At 31.9% G+C, this 22,308-nt stretch overlaps 1 protein-coding gene and 1 long non-coding RNA gene across 3 annotated transcripts in view; one reads left to right on the top strand and one right to left on the bottom strand.

Annotated features, from left to right (window-relative positions):
- Positions 1-22,308, bottom strand: part of LOC105342112 (dynein regulatory complex protein 11) — a 274,235-nt gene that overhangs the window by 204,751 nt on the left and 47,176 nt on the right. The gene's annotated exons all lie outside the window — the stretch shown is intronic.
- Positions 3,907-8,961, top strand: LOC136274284 (uncharacterized). Of its 2 annotated transcripts, XR_010712562.1 has the most exons (5): positions 3,907-4,164; positions 4,640-4,794; positions 6,471-6,739; positions 8,122-8,293; positions 8,485-8,961. It is a non-coding gene; the product is annotated as an uncharacterized lncRNA (long non-coding RNA). The 2 variants fall into 2 exon arrangements; XR_010712561.1 differs by lacking the exons at positions 3,907-4,164; positions 4,640-4,794 and adding an exon at positions 4,846-6,087.

Genomic DNA, 22,308 nt, shown 5'->3' with positions numbered 1-22,308 from the left:
ATGATTATTGCATGCAGACCTTTCCTATGGCCTGATCTTTACACTTAATATTACATTGGTTCAAACTCTTTCGAAATTTAGATTGAAACAAACATCATGCTTAAAACTGGTCTATTTTAGCAAGCAATTAAGTTTTGTCATTTTACACATCTTGACCTTACTTGTCACCTTTATTTATTTTCCTTTGATAGGTATTTACAAACAGGCCTTAGTCTAAAAGAAACTGAAAACATATAGGGAAGCAAATGAAAAAACAAGTATTCCTTTTAAAGGAATGATTGGCAATAAAGATATATAGATAGCTAGAAGCAATCAACATGATCAGTTTGATGTAAAAAAAAAAAAATTGAAAAAAAAAGTACTGTATTTTTACAAAATATAGAATATTTTGAATCTGTACACCATAATTTCATCATTATAAACCGTCAACAAATTAAATTTTGAAATAAATTTGGGGAAAGCCGTTCGTAAACTCCTTGTCTAGTTTTATATTTTTAACGTAATTATTAAATGTAAATATATCTTGAAGTTCTTGTTCTTCTTCTTGTTTTTCTTCTTGTTCTTGTTCTTGTTCTTCTTCTTCTTCTTCTTCTTCTTCTTCTTCTTCTTCTTCTTCTTCAGAATACTGAGTAGGCTCTCGGCTCTTCACGTAACACGTATACAAAGAAAGAGTTGTTTTACAATAATTTAATGCAACTGAAAAACATTGAATGCCATCATAACTTGCTATTGAGGTCGCATTATAAGGTAACCTTGTTTATAAATCAAACCGTCTTCCTAGCTACTATTATGCAACATCAGTAGATCGAGGTCAGTTCATGGAACATCTTCTTATGATCGAGGTCAGTTCATCGAGGTCAACTGCATTACTGAATGAATCCTTATGCGTGATACAAATTGTGCATTCTTGAATTAACAGGTCGAACTGTATTTAATGTATGTTTGCATCTCTTAAGGTAAATGAATTGAAATAAAACTGAGTAAAATGTTATAAAAATACTAAACAAAAGCTTTAAGTTTTTATAAGAATTACTGATGCAAGCGGAATGTGTGCGCACGTGGACGCATTTTCCGGATGCCTCATATGGACACAACAGTGAACGGCCAAAGCCGATTCAAAAATATCACTCTGTTATGCATATTTCCTGTTATATTAACCAGTATAGAAATACATATAGTTTTCATATTATATTACCAACTATAATTGAAGGTGTGGTGTTACTGTCTTCTTGATGATTTGTATAGCTAAATTAAGAACAACTCATTCTTTATTTGTTAAAACCAACCTTCTAATACTTAGATTCAAGCTTGCATTGTCATATTTGTTCTTGTATTGTATAAATGGTTATGTATCATATTAAAGACTCAAATAAAAAAAATCACATATATATTCACAAGTTCACTTAGGTTTCCATTTTAAGAATCAAGTTTTAGTCATGAATTGCGCTACGGCTTACAACTGCTAATTTGATTTGCAGTTTTCTTTTTAAATGAAATTTTCCGAAAGTCTACATGTTCTGTGTTATTATAGAAAATGAATCAAAGAATAAAGATAGCGTATCTACCATCAAACAACGAGACTGACTTCAGACTGATTACACAAACATTAATTAAAGCCGCAATGTCTCGTTACAACAACAGTCAACAAGTGTAGTATCAGGTTACCAGCACACAATTTAAAAAAACAATACGCCCTTTCACAGGAACACATAAGAACTAAGACACAACATACAGCAATGGGTTTAAGGACTGGGTGGTCGAGTAAACACTCCTGCCCTTTATCAAAACAGCTCTACTTCCTATTTTATAAAGCTCTAACCGAATACCGACGTTTCATTCACCGACTGAAGATGGATCGAAAATGACAGTGTGTGTGTGTGTGTGTGTGTCTGTCTCTCTCTGTCTCTCTGTCTCTCTCTCTCTCTCTCTTTCCTCTCTCTCTCTCTCTCTCTCTCTCTCTCTCTCTCTCTCTCTCTCTCTCTTATTTGATACTGTGACTCAATTTTTGAAAGGGTTCAATTTTAAAAACAACTGTTTCTTAATCTACGATACTTGTAACAGGACAAGGGAGAGCTATTACATATCTGTAATTATATATGACCAGACATGTACACGCAAAGACGGAGATATTGTTAGTACATGTACATTAAAGTGTAACAGTTTGTCGCGTGACGATCTGTTACCTTGAATTTAGGAGGCAGGACTCTTTCGTCCCCGGCAATAGAAAGAGGGCAGCAGTTTCCCAGGGCTTCTCCACTACCGATTGTCAATAGTTTTGACTGTTTCACATTTAATTTGGCTATAAAGATTATTTTATCCAATGAAATATACACTTTTGAAATATTACGCTGTTAAAAAGTGAATAAATCAAACTTAAAAGAAAAACAAATAGAAATTGGCGTTGGGCCTACACATAAATATTGAGTTATAGTTCCGTTTAATACCCACACAAGCGCATGGTAATGTTTATACTGCAGTGCGATATGTGTCATAAGCAAGCGGCCCCTCAGTGAAACATCAGTGAAAAGTTTCTATGGACTACTATCATTTGTATATATTAAATTTTGTAAATGCATATTTTTTCCTTCAAAGATCGAAAAACTTAAATTCAAATTATCTGCCAGATAAATGTTTTCATTTTTCTGTTAAAACTTTTTAAACTATTTTTAGACAGTAGTCGCAATCACACGACACTCCACAACTTGTTTACATGTTTAGTTTCCGGATTAGTTTTAACTACAGGCAAACTGATATGTAATGACTTATAATGCGTGACACCTTCTGTATGACGAACTTTTGTAAATTTCGTCTTATTTTCGTTGTCATAGTCAAAAAGTAAAACCTCTTTTTTGAGTCACCGAGTCATTGTAACAAATACATATTAACATATTATGAAAAACAATCCATATAGTAATAAATGTATTATTTAATTATAAAGGGACATCTACACCTGTATTTAACTTGATGTCAAAGCCTTAATCAGCTCACCTAACGCAAATGTTAAAGTAATTAATATCTGTTGTCTGTCATCATTGTCGTCTACTTTGTAGTTGTCGTCGTAAACGTTTTACATTTTCATCATCTTCAAGGTTACAATAGTAATACAGTTTAGATTTAACATTGTTAGACCGCGATCCTCAAACTATTGGTTGGGTCTCAGGAAACGTTCAAAATCAGTTTACGATTTCATGTGGAAAGGGAAAATATGTAAGGGATATTTAATTCAGGAACTGATATGTTAAAATTACTAGTAATAGGTATAACAGCCTCATGTTATCTGTTGAAACAACACTTGGTCTCAAATTTAAAGGGGCCCAGTGGTTGACATAAAATATATGCACACGGATAAAACGATTTTTTAATAAAGATTTACTCCCCTATGCCCATCTATGGCCCTTACTTCTCTTTTTGTATTCGTACCCAATATGAAAATGGGAGCGGCGGTCAACATCTGTCAATCCACATTTTTGGTGACCAGAAAATCTAAGTAGTTTTTAATATAATATTTACAAAATTGTAGTTTTCTCTTTGGGGAAGACGTCTGTCAAATTGAAGTCTTATGTATATGCCTGGCTGTATTTATTGTTTGCATCTTAAAAATAATACATCACTATGATTTGAACATCTTAATAACTAAATCATTACCTCTGGAATGTCAACAGCAATAATACAATCTATTGCTTGAGCTTTACAATTTGACATTTAAAAAAAAGACATATTCATCTAAAGATAAAAACAAACAAAGGGTGTATGTCTGCATTACATATGGTTGAACATATTTAACAAAAATAAGGTGTAATAAAAACCTACCCATGAAATTGATACTGGAATTTTGGTGATATAAAATATGTCAATGAGTCATTTTATACACAACATAACATTCCTTTCACACAGAGCAGCATTTATTATGTAAAATTAAGTCTATTGATTATTTTAAAAATTTAATGTCCCCAGGGAGGGAATGTGTGTATATTCACACCCCCTTTTGGTCTGTTTTAAAATGAGTTTTGTACAAGCCTGCAGGCACATTCTAGTCAAGGACTGGGAATGAAAATACAGACAACAAAAAAGCATCATCAGATGGACAGCAAGATGTCTGCACCAGTATTAACTGATCTTCTGAGTAAACAGCTTTGGGCAGGTTATCTACTGTTTGCAATATAGGTAATTAAACTTAAAATAATGTTACAAGGTTTAAGGTGGGGGATAACACCATTTCTGTAACGGTTATGTTTTGTTTTAAAATAAAGAGAGGGTCTCATAAAACAGCAAGAATATCTTTCGTTGAAAGTTCTAAACATCAAGATAAAGATGAGCTACTTTAATATCTTTTTGAGCTTGGAGCTTAATGGCTAGGCGTTACAGGATCTGTTTTGAGATCACATTTTAAAACATTTACAGCCCTTAATGTTTAAGAATGATTAAGGGTTCTCAATCGACAATTTAATCGCATTTTTTGGACGAAAAAGTGCTGCTAACAAAATGCGAATAAGTACAATATATTTAAAAATGATTGTAGTCAGCGAACGTTTACTTCAAAATGACAGCACATACATTTCGAGGCTACTTTTTCTAGGATATTTGCCTGCTAATATTAACTGCTGTCAAGGAAATCATGTTGGTCCTTACATAATTACAGGTTGTCTGAACTAGCACCTACTTCCCTGTGTCCCGGGGACCGGCCAGGATAAACGAATTTGTGAGAAGGGTGTGTTCATGAACCCCCTGGGCTCATTCGAGAAGGAAGGACAAATCAAATAAAGAAATGGTGATTGGAACTTTGAATCAATTTAGGTATACTCATAATTTGTTAATAGAAATATCACAACTAAACTGTTGTGACCAAATCCCCAGAAAAATGTGAAGAAAAAAGTAGGAATTTACCATGAAAAAACTATTTGACTTACATTACTTCTCCCTGTTTTTGATTTTTTACAGCAAAAGAAATATATAGATGGAGAAACTATAATTCTTTTCACAGGTGGTAATGATAATAAATGTATATTGTCAATGAAACCTAGTATACATAAATGTTAAAAATTAAAAGTTGTGGCTTTTTACAAACACATAATTTGGGTGCCTATTCTGGTTTTCCCTTTTCAATTTATTGTCTGATAGCGCATTCACAACAATGTGTAATAAAAGCATTAAGGAATTAGTCTTCAAAGTATATAATACATGGTTGAATGATTTAGTTTTGGTTGTAAAGCTCTATTAGATTGGTAAATATAAAATGTTGCCTAAATCTTAATAATACTGGTTTTAAATTAGTTATTTTTGAATTTTGGCAATTCAAATTTTTTTTTCACAGCCAATAGCAGAAATTTATATTGTAAGTAATGAATTCAACTTCAACAACAGATTATAGTTTGTTCTAACCACGATTCCAAGAGAGTAGGATGGGCCACCCTTTTAATCTACCTCTTTGATAAGAATAAATAGAGAAAACATTTAAAAATCCTTTCCAAATACCATTAAGCCAGACAAAGTAACCTAAATCGGTGTTTTAACAAAACGTTTTTCATTAATTGCAAAGAACAAGTCATGTGTGTATGTCTGACTGTCTGCATATTGTAATCGAGTCTTAGTATGAATATAAATTTATATGTTTTTTTTTGTTTTTAATTTCATACCTTAATTACTAAGTAATTATATATCTGGCTTGCCAACAGCCCTAACACCACACATTAGCTTGCTTTTGCATACACATTTCAATATTAAAAAAGTTAAACAGGGATAAAGTGAAATTTATCTCAAACTATGAAATTGATAAGAGATTTTGGTGTAATATAATATATGAGTCTTTTTATACATACCACAGACCCTTTCATAGGACAGCTTTTATTATGTAATGTAGGTACATTGATTTTTTTTAGCATTGTGATGGTCCCAGGTAGAATGTCTATACATGTAATTAAATACCTTATTTCATTAATATTCTGTATAAAATGAGTTTAAAACTTTGTTTCGGGCCCAATATCAGAGTCTAGTCAAGGACAGAGAACATATCAAATGGACACCGTGAATTTACCAACAGATTATCTGACTTTACAGCATTTGGCAGTTCTTTTATTGTTTGAAATTAAGGTAAACTTTAAAATTGATGTTCCAAGGTTTAAAATTACCAGTAATATTTTTTAACAAAACAAACAAGAATATCTATCGTTGAAAGTTGTAAACTTCTATGGGCAGGGAAGTCTTATTCATAATTTTTATTTCTTTTATTCAAAGTTAAAAAATTCCAAAACGAAAAAAGTAAAAAGACATTATAACAACTTATTGGATCTGTTTTAGTACTTTTGTTCTAAACATTCTTTTACAGTATCCTAAGTCAATAACTGACAATTGTAAATCTCGTCCGACCTAAAATTACAAAAACGTATCAATTTTTATTATATTATATGTTTAAAAAAGAAATCTAAAAAATCTAAAAAATGTATCGATTAATCAAAAATATATTTTTATCTTAGAGAATTTTCGCAACAAATGACACAACATCGGATGAAGATACGTTTTAACTAGATGAAACATGAGAATTTTGAGGCCATCTTTTTCGGAATATTTACCGGCTATATTGGTTGAAGTAATGCTTAAACATGTTGACTCCCAACGTGGACGGCGAAACAGACTTTGTGAGAAAGGCTTGTTCATGGACTGCCGCCTGTGATCCTTAGAGTACGGATAGTAAATTTGATTGGAGAAATGGTATGCGGTTGGATCTTACTGTTAATTCAATCAGGTATAGTCACATATTTGAAAGAAAATCACAATGGTACTGTAAAACTATGACTATAAAAGAAGTATCGTTGGAATTAAGTGTTGATGTGTGCGGTAAAAGTTAAAAAGTAAAAACAAGTCGTAGGTATTTCATCATTTGGTTTTCTTGAAAATAGGCATGCATTAGTTGCCTTTTATGTGGATTTAACAGTTAATGATATGCATTAAGACCTACTATCATTTTGGATAATGCATGTATACACCACAACGTGCATGTGTCTTGTTTTCATTAACCAAACTATCTTCTGTAGTTTTAAAGATATTGGCGTCAATATAAGTTATGTATAGTAACCTAGTGTCAGCTGGATGACGAATTTGTTGCGCATGCGCACGATAAATAAACAATATATTTACAACCAATTTTAACGTTGTTAAAAATTTTAACGTTTTTACACATATTTTTGGTATTTTTGGCCTTTTTCTTTCAAATTAATAAAAACTATTGTAAAAATTCACAAAATTTAGAATGAAAATAAAAAGACGCGCAAATTCATGCGCACTCGGACTGTACTCGTAGTCGTTAATTGTTAGAGAGAGGGATTACTGGGTATGTATACATTGCGTTAAGTAAGAATAACTCATTGCATTTACTGTTACTTGATCAAGTTATTAATAAAAGGAGGAAAAATAAGGAATCTAGAGAATTAAAATTTGTTTAAAAAGATTTTTTAACATTTGTGTAAATGAACTTGATCAGCTAATGCGTTCAGTAAAGATGGCGGCTAGAATTCATAAAAAATCAACACCTCGGTATAATATCTTATAATCAATAACCCATAAACATACACATGATGAAGAAAAGATGAATGTTTTACGTAGAGAAAAGGTTTAGTGCTGCGAGGAATGAAAATTAAAAATCCTTTTAGTTTCATGCACCACAGCATAAACGTGCAAGCGGTGTGCATGATTCGCACAAACATGAAAAGGTATAGAAACAGCAAGCTAATACAGTGTCTTTAATTCGAGCACAATTTATTTTCTACATTATGAACTGTCAAATGCTATGTTTACTTCTAAAAACATTTCCTTTGTTTTTGCTTCTATCATTAAGGCATGTTTACATTACTCTGGATTTACTTCAAATTACTATCTTCATTGAAGAGATTCATTATCATTGAATGTAGATCACAGTTAAAAAATAACTCTTATTCACTTATTCCACAAAGGTCACAGTGTGCAAACAATATATCATGGCAATAAATAAGATTAAGATAATAAAATATAAATTGAATTAAAGCATTTAATGCATGAAGCTAGGCCGAAAAATTTTCAACCAGTTACCTTTAAAAATAGTTTAGAATATTGTCTATTTAACTTTAAGTGACAGATGTTTTTCTCTCGCAGAATGCCTTTCCCCGGAGGAAGAATTATTGGTGCCAGAGAAGAAAGTGACACCAGAGAAGGAAATCAACATCCACACATGGATGATTCAGGAGAATGTCATTGGATTCCCATATTTGTCGGTGTCCTATTTCTGATCATCATGATCACCGTTATAATGATCTACAAATGCCTTGTAAGCAATCTGATATTTGCACACAGAATAATAATAAGAACATCCAGACATATGTGTGTTTATGAACGAAGTGTTTTCACAGAAATAGGTGTAAGCAATTTAAACTTATTGTAAAAAAAAAAATTAATGAATGAATGTTCAAATTCAAATTCATGTAAAACATATGTTTATGCGGTTTTATATTCTTGCAGTGGAAACGCAGAGGCAATGCATTCTTGCAGAGGAGATGTAGTTGCAATGAACATGGATTTGCAGTTGACGATGAAGAATAAAAGCACAAACGAAAAGTTTCAAGCTATTTTTTTACCTTTCGTTTGTCGATCAAAACAAAAAAATCTTATTAACTTATAATGTTATATGATGAGTTGGACCGGTACAATATGCAGTTTGATGCAAGGGAACGCGGAGGGGAGGGGGTAACATACCTTGCTTTATTTTGATGTACAATACAATGTAATTCCTGGAACAGCCAGCCTTGCCAGAAATGTTGAACGTACCCATTGATCGTAGCCAAGCCTAATTAGAGGAAATTGTGTCAATGAGTTGATGTCGCTTTTCTCTGTTTCGTGAATTAATTACTGTGACTGTATTGTTTAACTTTCGAGCTTTCTTATTGTATCCATTTGTTATATTTGGTTTACTTCTAACATTAAAGGGTCCTAGCTTCACATTTTGTTCATATTGTGTATCTTGAAAATGTATGTTCTGTTATAAGAGCTAACTCAGAAACGAAGATCTTGCTTAAAATAGTTTGATGCAGCTGGGTATCAAAAGAATTGTCGACCAATTAAAAGCCCTGGTATCGCATTAAACTAATGAATATCATAAATTAGTTCTAATATTCTAAGACTTACCTCAAGGTTAAATCCCGAATTCCGTCACAAAGTACATGTAGCTGTACAATGCTCTTTTACACTAGATCCTCAGAGGAATTCAATCGTCCTGTAATTTGTTGTACAAAATGGCTCATAAATACTGGGGAAACACACAATGTATGATTTGACAAAGACAATATATCAAGACTTTTTTCTCTTTTCCCTTTATTTCCTAATATATGTAAATCTATCGAACTTGCTAAACCTGAAATAGTTATAAAGACTTTGCGTTTATAAATTGAGCCCCTTTTGTGACTAGATGATTTCATAGTCATTATCAAATATTGAGCATTGCAGTTCCCAAGTAGATCTGTTCATATAAATTTAAACCTACATCAGACTCTGAACCCTTTGTGTGGCCGAAGAATTGTACAGCATTTACAGTCTAAACAATTGAGAATCAACAAATGTCATGATATGCTTGCATATTATAATATTTTTTTAAAAAGAATAATTGATTTGTTTCCCTATCTATACACTACCTACAGATGTTTCCACACAAGTTACAGCATTTCTGCCCAATTGTATTTTGGATGCTTCCACACAATTTACAACATTTTGGCCATTCATGTATTGAGTAGAATACTTTAAAAAATTCTCTGTGCATTCCTTTATAAAAATTCGTCCTCCATTGGGGCCAAATCCTACCAGGCAATCGGTTTTTAACGCAGTTCGCAATTGAATAGTGAACTGCGTTCTAGAACGCAGTTCGCAACTCAAAATTTAGAATCCATATTTGGGGCCCGAAATTTTCAGGGGCATCTTCTGGTGGTATTTCACTACCACTGTGAAAATATGGTGATGCAGTTATCTCTACTTTTTGAGAATCGGGCTTATTTGCAACTAAATAGTGAACTGTGTTCTAGAACTCTAGAACTCTAGAATGCGCAAAAACATGCGCAATGAAAACTAAAAGATTTCAGGAAAAATATCTTTTCTGTTTTGGGCCCCATATTTCCAAAATATGGCATGCGACAGGTCACAAATAAAACAAATGAACATCTTAGGTCCTCATCTTTATATCACTAGTATTTCAGGTGCCATTTAACCTCCTAAACCAATTATTTTCTTACAAATTAGCAGGAGGTAAGATAATACGCAACATTCAAATAAACTCATTTTTAATAACGTATGTGAACTTTCAAAATGTCACTATCATTTTAAATGATTTAATTATTATCAATGCTTCTTTGAATATTTCTTATGTAATATAACAACGAAGGAAAAAACAATTTCCCTGGTTTTGCCTCGTATAAACCACCAAAGGAAATGTTGCTGTTTAAAATGACCAGATAAAACGTATTCTCTAGGTATTTTGATACAATCGCTTGTATATGTGAATCTTTGCGGTGCAAATCTGAAATAACTTGTAATTACGATTTACAATACTGAACAGTTTGTAAGTGCAACTCCTCTAAAACCATTACATAGATTAAAAAAAAATAGAAATTCGTAGTATATAAAGGCGAAAGTATTCAAGTTTTGATGCGATGATATTTCTCGGAGATATGCCCATTCGTGTAATTATTTTGTGTTAAGGTGGCTCTATACACCTACAGTTTATTCCAATTTTTAATAGAAGACCACAAAACATATACTTATCAAATATTAAAATGATGATAGGGATACTATAGGTATTTTTAAAGAATATTTTAATGTTTTTTCGTGTTTTTGAGTTGAGTTGAAGAAAATTTCCTAAACATAATGTTGGAAAGATAAATACATACATTATAGGCCTGTATAATTGAATATATTCGCTTGAATGCAAAACTAAGTCAAATAAATTAATAGGGAAAATTGACTAGGCTAATAGGATTTATGTAGCCCAACCTGAGAGAAATTCAATGAAAACCTCCCATCCCCTAAAGGTGTATATATTAATGTGCATTAAAGTATATTATAATTGAAATATTTTCACCGTTTTATAATTTTCTTTCACAGTATTCAATCAAAAATACGTTAAAGAAAATTTTGGAAATTAAAAAAAAATTATCGTTCTCAACAGAAATCGAACTCATGACATACAAGTTTGTAGTGAACCCACTAATCCACTGCGCTACGGTGTATCATATCGATGAGGGGAAAGCAACTATTTAAAAAGTCATACTTAATTTCATTGTTAATTTCGATAAAAAATACCACACAGCGTGAAAGTGTCACATACCACATTACTTGTAAATAATGAATTTTCCAATTATCAAATTAAATTTATTAATTTAACAAATTTTTCAAAAGACCGATCCCCATACATTTCGCCTCAGTTTAAATCAGCCATTACCGGAAATGCATGCTTCCAGATTTACTTTTTTGCGTACTGCGTCATCAAAAAGTGGTGTATAGAGCCACCTTAAATAAAATAGATACTTTTCTGACCGATCATTGTCATATGTAGCATTGTCATGTATTATTGGAACGTAGGGCATGTGAGCTTGCACACTTTTTATTTCATTTACAGTCACCGTGATACAAAAGACCCGTGAATTTATTTATCTGAAATGTTTCTTTAAGGAAGGAGTCTTTTCTGGTTTTCGACTTGTCAAACGTAAATTTGATTAAATGTTCATTAAATCAAGATGAAAGGAAATTAAAATAGTATATTTTTCTTTCTTTTTTACTATCATACAACTTGGCATAGAAAAATGTAATCAATGTTTAGAATGGAACAAGGACTATATTTTTGGCGTAGGAAAATATCACATGTTGCGCAATTCAGAATTGCTGCAGATTATATATATAATGAGTCTGTTTTAGCATTTTAAAAACAATAACAATAATGTTGGATTTTTTTTTTACTAATGTGAACTAATAATATGATACTTGGGTTTCAGAATATGTTTTTAAAATATGATTTGCCTATCAAATAACATTTTTATAAGCTTTTTAAAGCGCCCATTCTATACATTGATTTTTGTGAAAAAATCACTAAAATCAGTTTTTCTCTCTTATGAAATGGTCAATATATTAGCTTTTCTGTCAATTTATATCTTTATATAAAGTCTTCATAATACATAAAAATTAGAAATATTTTATTATTGGAAGCATAAAAAATAATCAAAATTTCTTCAAAATTTAAGAAAATTAGAGGAAATGCGGGCTAAGCAATATCAATTTTAGTATAAATATTTATTCCAATTTTGTAGTATAAGCTGATAGACACTCTCATGGTCTATGATTTCATTGAAGATTTGAATCTTCAAATCTTAAACAAATGTCTACAGAACTATAAAGAGCTACACGTATTTTTATCATTCTTTACGTTGAGGAAAAAGATAGTGACCTTGACCTGACCTTTATCCGAAAACAAAAAGGTCAAATTTAATTAAACTGATAGAATCATTAAGTAATATGATCCGTTTGACTGTGTCAAAATTTCATGCATTTCTGATTATAAGAAGTATGTTTGATAATGAAAAGACTCCTTCCTTAAATAAACAAATTAATGGCCTAATATCATGAAGAAATAAATTCTAATCTTAAAAAATGATATATCATACCCATGATTCACTTCAGACATAAAAAGTTAAGGTACAGCGTATTTTGATGATTTCGAAACCTACATTTGAATGTTATTCTGTGATTTTTGTGCAATTCAGCCTTCTATCATGGAAAAATGTGTAAAGACCTGAAATGTGGTCACAACTATCCTGCAGGCATGTTCACAAAGCTATCTTACATGCACATACACATGTATCGTTCCTAAAACCTTCGTTTTATATTATTTCGTATATCTTTGTTAACAAATTTAAACTTAGAACAATTAAATTGATTTAATATTCCCACTCCTATGAAAGAATAAATTGTAACCAATAAGAGAAGACAAACTGGAACTCAATGTCAACTATTTGTAACCGATATATTCTCTTTGGAAATGCATTCTCTTTTAATAAGTAGTAACTAATAAATGTAAAAACCATAGAGGAATGTGTGATCTGCGCATAAGAACTGCTTGATACAATATTTCTTTTTTTCAAACAAACACAATTGATTCTGATAAATATTATGGTAAAAAAAAACTCCTAAACAAACTACACAATTATCTTACACCTGCAATATTGCCTTTTTGATCTTTGTCACCGTTGTATGTTCATAATCTTACTCTTATTTACTTTTAAGAAGTTCTTAAAAGTATTTATATGTGGCGTATTTTTTCATGCTAAGAAAGATTTGATTGATTTATCTATTTAAATATGTTATATAAAGATATATCTTCACAGTAAATCACGCAGTTTATATCAATCGAGTTAAAACGATATAGAAATTAATAAATAATTTTTATAATTATTTCACGTCAACATTAAATACAGCATTTGAATAAACCCCACCTTAAATTGGCCACGTGATACCATGCTCAGTCGATCACAACAACAATGGCGACGACGAGAAAGATAGGTATTTGTGGAACAAATCTACTCAAAGTATTGAATAAATTGTTTTTATAAGCGGCATATTTGGAAGAATATTTTTCATTGTTTACTCTCATTTTGATGGTGTCTTCCTGATCAATGAGTTGAATCTCGCATTTGAATTTCTGCATTATTCATCTCAAATGAAAAGATTTTTCCAGTTTCAATCATCGATAAACATTAGTGACGCAGAAACTTAAATTAAACTTTGATTTACATTCAGTAGCTCTCATTCAAACCTTTTTATTTATCATTTCTAACATTCAATATTCCTATTCAAGAATATTTAAACATTGAGCTCAAATTGTTTCAAAATTACACATTAATAGTTATCCTACCGTTCGTTGTTTGCTTAAAGTTATTGATGTCTGTACATGGAGATGCATTGGCGTTTATTTCACTAATTGGTATGATTATAAGCCATTCATCCTTTCGATAAGAGCATTTTTGTTTTCTTTGTTTCCAAAGTTAGTTTACAAACATTTTGCACTATATATTGGAAATTGATGATAAAGCCAATGGTTGATACAGTCTGTAAACATGTTTTTACAGTTATCTACACTGGAGCACATTGTTCTGTTAATGTGTTCACAAAATGAGTTTGGCCTCATTACTGAAGTGGTAAAATATAGGACAAAATATTACGACAGAAGCCTGAGACCGGCTTCAAACGAAATTCATCCGCCGGACCTCCAAGTATCCTTTGAATTGATAAGTATAAACAAGCTAGATGAACTGGAGGAAAACTCGTCACCACGGCATACCTAACGCTTAAATGAAAGGACGAGTTCCTCACGTTGAACACCGCAGATTTTCTAATGTGCAAGTTAACCTTCCGAAACACGCGGTGTGAACGCACTTTGTCCTAAGAATTGTTTTACCGAGTTCAAAGAGATAGGTGGCTCTTTTTATAAAGTTTTACCGACGTTTAATGGAACAGTTACTTGGAAAGCGTATCAATGTTCTATTGACGTCACATATTTTGCATTTGATAAACATATATGCGATATTCAGTTTACTTTATGGTCACACTATAACTACCAGTTTACTTTGAGTTCATCAAGCGATAGTCTTGAAATGGGTAATATAAAAACCACTAAAGCTTGACTGTTCTATATACTTTTGAACACTTTTTTTTGGATAGAAAGTTGATACATTTCAGGGCCTAACTGTAGTTTTTGCGGTCGACGTTTTAACAAAGAATAAAATAAAACACGGCAAAATCCAGAACATAAAACCTGTTTTAATATTTGTATTTCATTTAACTTGTAATTTGTATCTGATATTTGTACTCTGAAAGAATCTGTTGTATTCAAGACAAACACCTTAAGGTATGGTAGAGGTTCACTGTATACATATGATATCCATCTAACATCCATTGTAAAAGCCCTTAAAATACGGAAGTGCAATAAGGCACCCTTTTTTCAGCGAGTAAAAGCAAATTGTCGAAACTCCAGTTTCTCATCATAATATGATGTAGTTTACATTTAATATTTATCTAATACTTAAATACATTAAATTACTCAAGCACAATAACTTACATTTTGTTCTCCATCAGCTGGTTAATGCAAATTATAAAATGTCCAGTTTCCTATCATAAAATGACGTAGTTTACTTGATGTACATTTCATTATCTTACTCCTCTATTCCACGCGTTCATGTTCTGGTACCTTTAAAAGTTTTGAAGATGACGTCATGTCTTAAATGCACCGTGTAGAAAAAAAAAAGATGTACAAGAATGTTATATTCTGTAAAAACGTGATCTACTCTCTGTCATTGTTGATAAATTATGATAAGTAAAAACGCAAGAGATAAATGTCGACATATGCCCAATAGTCGTGACTTAGGGATATATAAATGCCGACTTGTGTAAATATGTGAATTTCTGCAAGAATATCATTGAAATCAATTGAAACAATACCACTTTGTTTCATAAGTAATTATGTTTTTGTACGTATAGCATAAAAAAATATATAAGTTTTCGATAAATTACAACTAGTTCCTAGTTTTTTTTAAATAGTTCTGTTATTGTTTTTATAACATTTTTATCTAGATAATGTGGTAGGAAGAGTTAATATTTGTAAATAGACCAACAGCGTTTGTATTTCAAGCGTCCAAATTATAATCTAGCAGATCAGTCTGCAAAATTATAATTGCAAGGTCTTCGTTGTTAAAGCGTCTGATTTTCAAGCGTTCAAATAATTATGTTGCAGAATCGCTGTGTGCGAAATTATAATTATAAAGGTTGAAGCATAGTTATTGTTCCTGCCAACAATGATTATATGATTACTGAAGAAAAACAAACCAAATGACATTATTTTGGTAGAATCCATTGTAACAATTTTAGACTGGTTTTATCGATGATAAAAAATGACATAATAAAACAAAGGTAGGATATCAAATTAGTGTCAAAATTTTATATCTTATATATATCTGGAATTTGCAATTTAACCATGTTCAGAGTCAGTTGTTATGGCAACTCTGATATCTCAAGGACTGCCTATGTCTAAATACAACATTATCTGGAATTCTTTTTTTTTCAGAAATCAATTTATTTTATATTAATAAGTGACAATTAAAAACATTTTAAATGCGGGGTTTCATTTCTATCACTCGCGATTTTTTAGTTTGTTTTTTTTGCTAAAGAAAACACAATAGAAAAAAAATGGACATGCACATGTCAAGAATTATGTAAAAATTAAGAAAACATTTTGAAAAAAAACCCCAAAGAACAACGCAGCCTGTTAAGGCTGACTATGAAAATATCAGCGGATTTAAACGTTCATATAAAGATGCATGTATTAAAACAATATATCTATGTAAAGTTATTTTATCGTGATATAGATGTAATATTAATTGAAACAGTACAGTAAATGCTGCTTTGTATGACACTTAGTGCGGTCCCCTCAAATGATAGTCACGTCATATGTGTTGATAATTCTCCCGAATTGAGGTCATAAACAAATTTCAATTTTACAAGGGCATAACCTTATCTAAATTTAAATTTTGAATGATTATTAATTTCTATTTTTTTGTAGGTTCTGAAAAGTGCTGCTGCTTTGTAAAGAGTTCATCTGTTATTAGAATAAATATCAACAAAATGAGCTCCGGTTGGAATTTATATGACCTTCGCTTAATATTTTACGTATTTATTAATTCATTCTGTAGAATTCATTGAAGAAGCACTTTTTAATAAATTTAATATTCCCTTAATTTATATCCAAAAGATCGAAATGATCTGTTTAGTGTATGCCCTTGTAGATACGCTTCACGATGTTAAACACATCGAACTTTTACATTAAACACTCTAGAAAAGATATAATACATGCTCCAAAAAATAATTACATGCCGAATCAAAACAAGGATAGAAGATAGGATTTAATGGTATAATAATTGTTTTATGATTATGCTCCGTTTACTTATAAAATACATCTGCTCATGTTAAAAACTTGATTGATTCGCCTCCCTTTACACTTAAAATGCGTCAAAATTTACAATATGACGTCACATCGATAAATGCACCGCGATCAGTCTGTTGTTTATATTTATCTTTGTTGGACATATTTGACTCTAAAGTTGCACGCATAGGTGAATTTTAATGTAGTTTAATGTTTCCGTTCCCATAACAATCGGAAATTATTTTTAAATTATTTATTAGCAATTTTGATAACTTGTTGTTTTGTGTGATGTCATAGTTAACATTTCTTAACTTTGTGGTTGGCGCAACCACAAAGTAAACCTTATGTCAGTGCTGCGAATCGTGATTACCTTAATCACAATGATGTAGTGAGTTTAACTTATCAATTAATGTACAATCAGTAAAGATCCATTTAAGTTTGCCAGCAGAAAGTTTTTGAACTTCCTTTTTTTATTAATCATACTTCATTTCCGCCCCTTGTATACGTTAAATGTTAACGAAGCTTTTATATTTCACTTACAAGATAAACATTCATTTATGTAAAATTCCTTTCTTAATCTTTATACATGCATAATTTGCCTTTATATATGAAAGGATTTGTGATTTAATGCTGAGGAAATGTGCCCTATCTTACAGTATTAAAATGTTCAGAAAAGGTTTTATTCGGCCTAATCAGTGCACTCGAGACAGAAAATAAATTTAAACATTGTTATAAAATGTACATCAATAATTTTAGACTGTTCATTAATTGATCAGATTTAAAGATGTATTCTCTATGGACGAAAGAGTAATCAGGCTCAGAGAATTCATTAAAATACATTGATATGTTTTAAAATGGGCCATTTGGATAATCAATAAATGCATTACTGTCCTCTTTTGTTTGCAGAGTTCACACCTATTAAACACTTACAAAAGATTTATATACCCAGATTATACCAGCTGACCCGTTGTATTGAGAATTAACCTGCTTTGGTCAGATTATACATACCATGTTACTTTGAGTTCATTAAGTGAGAATGGGCAACCACAAAGCAAATAAAGCTTGGGAATTCACTTCAACTTTACAAAACATCAACAATTCTGAATCCAACAGTATCATAACATATACCCTGAATCTGAAACGAAAACCTGACCCTTACGTCGGAAATCTTGTCACACCGATTCTGTTTCTGGGTGAATTAAACATTTTGGTTTTTGTCATTCCAGCCGATGCTGGAGAGAAGATGTCCTTCTGCATCACTGTGGCTCTAGGATTCATTGTGTTCGTGACAATCATTATCTCTGAATTACCGGCCAACTCTGACAGCACGCCGTATCTATCGAAATACCTACAGATATAAATCTCAATGGGAGGAATAGCACGTGTCATTTCAGCGGTACAACTGCGAAAAAAAAAAAACGTTCATGTTGTTTTCAAATAGAATGTATGTGTGCAGCAAAATATCCTGTAAATAATGTATACAATGAATGAATTCATATTTCAGTGATGAACAAATCAAGCAATCAAACCAGCTGAAAAATATATACCATAACATATATGGTTTGCAAAATTTTTGATTTTTATTCTAAAACCATCGGGCTCTGGCGTATCACAGCGCCGGATTTTAGCAGATATAGCGGACTGTTGTATGTCAAATCATCGTGATCTAGTGCAGACTAAAAGACTTTGGCGTGACCATTGCACTTTCGAGTCCTTCATATATATGACATGCTAACAGTATCTTCTAAGTTTCGATAAAACAAGAAATAAATTTTAAAATATAGATCAATATGATGAGGATGTTTTCTTGAAATTATCACAAGTTAAAGAATCACTTGTATATAACAAAAGAATTGACATTTGAGCAGGTATTGGTTTCTTTGCAAAAGGCTTATCAAATTCTGTTTCACTTCTTGACTTTAGGCCATACACTGTACACTCTGAAGCTCTAGTTCTCATAATGCATAGTGATTGAAAAAAAAAGGTTTTATACTTTTCGTCCGAGCAGTATAAGCAATATTTATATTCAATGTATATTTCTGCTTATGTTTGCATTGGAAATCTGCGACGTTTAATTCCTGTGTATACACTTTGCTTATTCATGCACCATAGGCACAGATACAAAGTATTCACGTGTTTCGATTTTATTATTTTGTAAGATTAAATAAAACTGTCAATCGTCAATCTTACAAAACCAATTTAATATATACTTTTGAAAAACAATCATAATTATATATCTACTCCCAATTAAAAAAAAAATTCTCTACAAAGATTTTGGCACCTAATAACTTGTTTATATGACTGTTTCATTTATGTTTCGTATCCCCTTCTAAGAGCGCAAATAATGGCTTTATAGCGGCGATACACGATATTCATACAAATAGAAATCAGTATGAAAATAAAAATATATAAGCATTGAGTGCTTATTTTTTTAATGCCGCCGGTCCTTTGACATATTAAGCCACCCCTGCGAATGTTATTGTCATTTAAATTTAGACAACGTGGTTTTATTTGACCTTGTCAGTTTCGCAGTAAAAATCGTGCCTCGTGTTTATAATCTATTTCCTTGAATCTAGGTACTTGTAGTCAAACATAAAATCTATACTTTTTTGATATTTTAAAATGTTTCCATTGATTGGTGGATAAAATGAGTTCTAGAAATAAATGTGACAATAAAAAATATAGGTTTTTCTGCTCTTGAAACAATTAACATGATAAAAAGCGGTCCGTATCCTAAGGATTAATTTTCGATCCACGCCTGACCTAGAAATGGCAATGATACTGAACAGACTTTACTATTTTATGCAGAATGTTCCTTGAAATGGGCTCGATATACTAAGTTTTTATTCGAAACAGACACCCATTCATTATATAAAAAGAATGGTAATGCACACCAAAAGCATCAAACATGGCTATGATTTTATTAGGCAACCCAATGTTTATATTTTCAACCACGTGTAGAGTGGTTGAACACGAACGATAAGTCTGTTCTGAATATTATTGTTTAGTTGAAATAAACGCCAGATGATGCAAAAAGACATATATCTTAATAGATGTTTATGTTTTAACATAACTCAAAGAAGGATATGATATGAAAAACGACCAGTACTTACGTATTTTGAGAATATTATCCGAACGCTTAAACTTCCGCTTGAAATTTCACAGGAACTGAATAGATCTCGAGGAAGTCTCGTGTACTCCAATTTGAGCACATCTGGATTTATTACATACTTTGCAACAATAAAGAAAACATTCCGAGCACATTTGCAAGGGTGCAAGCGGTGCAAACAAATTATCATACCGCACTAACGCGCTGTATTCAATTTGTCTGCACCGGTTGGTGTGTTATAGCATAGGCGTCGGAACGGGGGGTGGGGGGGGGGGGCTAGGGGGGCTTAGCCCCCCCCCCTACTTTTTTTGAAAAGGTAGACCTAACCATTAGACACAAAGCATCATTGAGGGTTCAGCCCCCCCCCCCCACTTTTTCTCGCAGCAAAGATAATTGTTCCTAAATTTACATTGAAAGATTGAGAAGTTGTAGTGATAGGCATACTAGCCCCCCCCCCCCCCCCCCCCCCGGCATGGATTAGGAGTGCCATGATTTGGGAATTTTTTTTGGGTAGGTAAGACTTTGTTTTTGGAAGTATAGGTTAACTTAACCCCCCCCCCCCCCCCGGATTAGGAGTTTCATGATTTTTGGAATTTTTTTTCCCTCAATATTTGTTAGGATTAGTTTAGCCCCCCCCCCCCCCAAACTTTCAATTTGCTTCCGACGCTAGTGGTTATAGGGCAGATGACATCCAAAAATAAGCAGCCATTCAATGCTTAATTGAATGCTTATTGTTGGATATCATCGGTCCTATAATACATCTAGGCTTGGCAGAAAAAATTAAATACCACGCGTTTACAATGCTGATATTTATATTCGTATTGATGTTAATTTGTATAAAGTATATGTGTTCCGTCGCTTTAAGCCTATGTATGCGTTCCTAGTCAGAGACATAAAAAAAACAGCTATATTAAGGTATTCTATCCATAACCATCATATTTCATATCTAATAGATTGCAAGTTTGGTTATTAAAATCTTTAATTATAATAAATTTACCATATGTTGAAGTTAACATTGAAGCCTATGGGGAAAATGCATTTTGCAATATATTCCTTTTAAATTATAGTACAAGTAATTTTCTCACATTTCTCTTGGTAAAAAGTTGCAAAAGCTTGCAAAAGCTTTTCCATCTGCGAATATGCTAAAATAATTCATAGTTTACCATAAATATTTTCAGAAAATGATTCTTTTTAAGTTTATTGTTTATTATATAAGTTTAAAGTGCAAAAAAGTTCATTAAATTGACTTCATACATACACCCAAGTTTGGTTAATATCAACCTCATAATAGCTTTGAAATATGGACTTATTGTTGTAAAGATCACTCAAAATTGTAAAATTCATCTTAGTTATGGATGGACTACCTTTAGTTAACAGGTTATTTAGTTCGCTTCTACGACTAAAAATATATTGATTAACTATCACTTTTGTTAGAAACTTTAAAGAGAATTTCATTTTTTATTAACTAGTTGATATGATATAATTAATGATTGTTTATCATAAGTACATATCAAATTAGTAATGCCAGATTGAACGTTTTATTTTTATCTTCAAAAATAAATACACTTACAACAGAACGGATTTGGTCATATAAAGGTTGGTACGGTCTACCTATCGCAATTGCGACCATAAAAGGAAACAAAGTTTTAAGATTGACGTCAATAATTTTCCTCTATCGAGTAATTGTTCATAGTAAAGAAAAATTCTTTATGGAAACAAAAAAATGAATCATAAAGCTAGTCAATTTATGAAAACATGTTAATCATCATTAGTGAAATTGATTATCAATAAACGCATTATTGTTTTCTTTTGTTTGCAGAGTTCAAACCTATTAAGCAATTAACAAATTATTTGGGAGGCCAAACTAGATAGTTGACCAGATGTAATGAGATGTATTCCTAAACGGGGCATAATGCTGTATGTTGTGACCTTTCTGGTCCTGTCTCCACCCTTCTCGTTGGCCTTTACCGCGGATGAAGTGAAAAATGTGACAAAATACATATTTGACACAAATGCCTACGACAAAAACTTAAGACCGGCCTCAAACCAAGTGTCTCCGACGGACCTGAAAGTGTCTTTTAACTTGCGAAGTATAAACAAGCTAGACGAACTGGAGGAGAAACTCGTCACCACGGCGTACCTGACGCTTTCATGGAAGGACGAGTTCCTCACCTGGGACACAACCGAATTTCGGATAAACAAACTAACGTTGCCACAAAACTGGGTGTGG

Source organism: Magallana gigas, chromosome 4 (genome assembly GCF_963853765.1).
Source record: "Magallana gigas chromosome 4, xbMagGiga1.1, whole genome shotgun sequence".
Classification (NCBI taxonomy): Eukaryota; Metazoa; Mollusca; class Bivalvia; order Ostreida; family Ostreidae; genus Magallana; species Magallana gigas.
The sequence above is the reverse complement of the archived record's forward strand: the minus strand, read 5'-3'. Positions and strand labels throughout refer to the sequence as shown.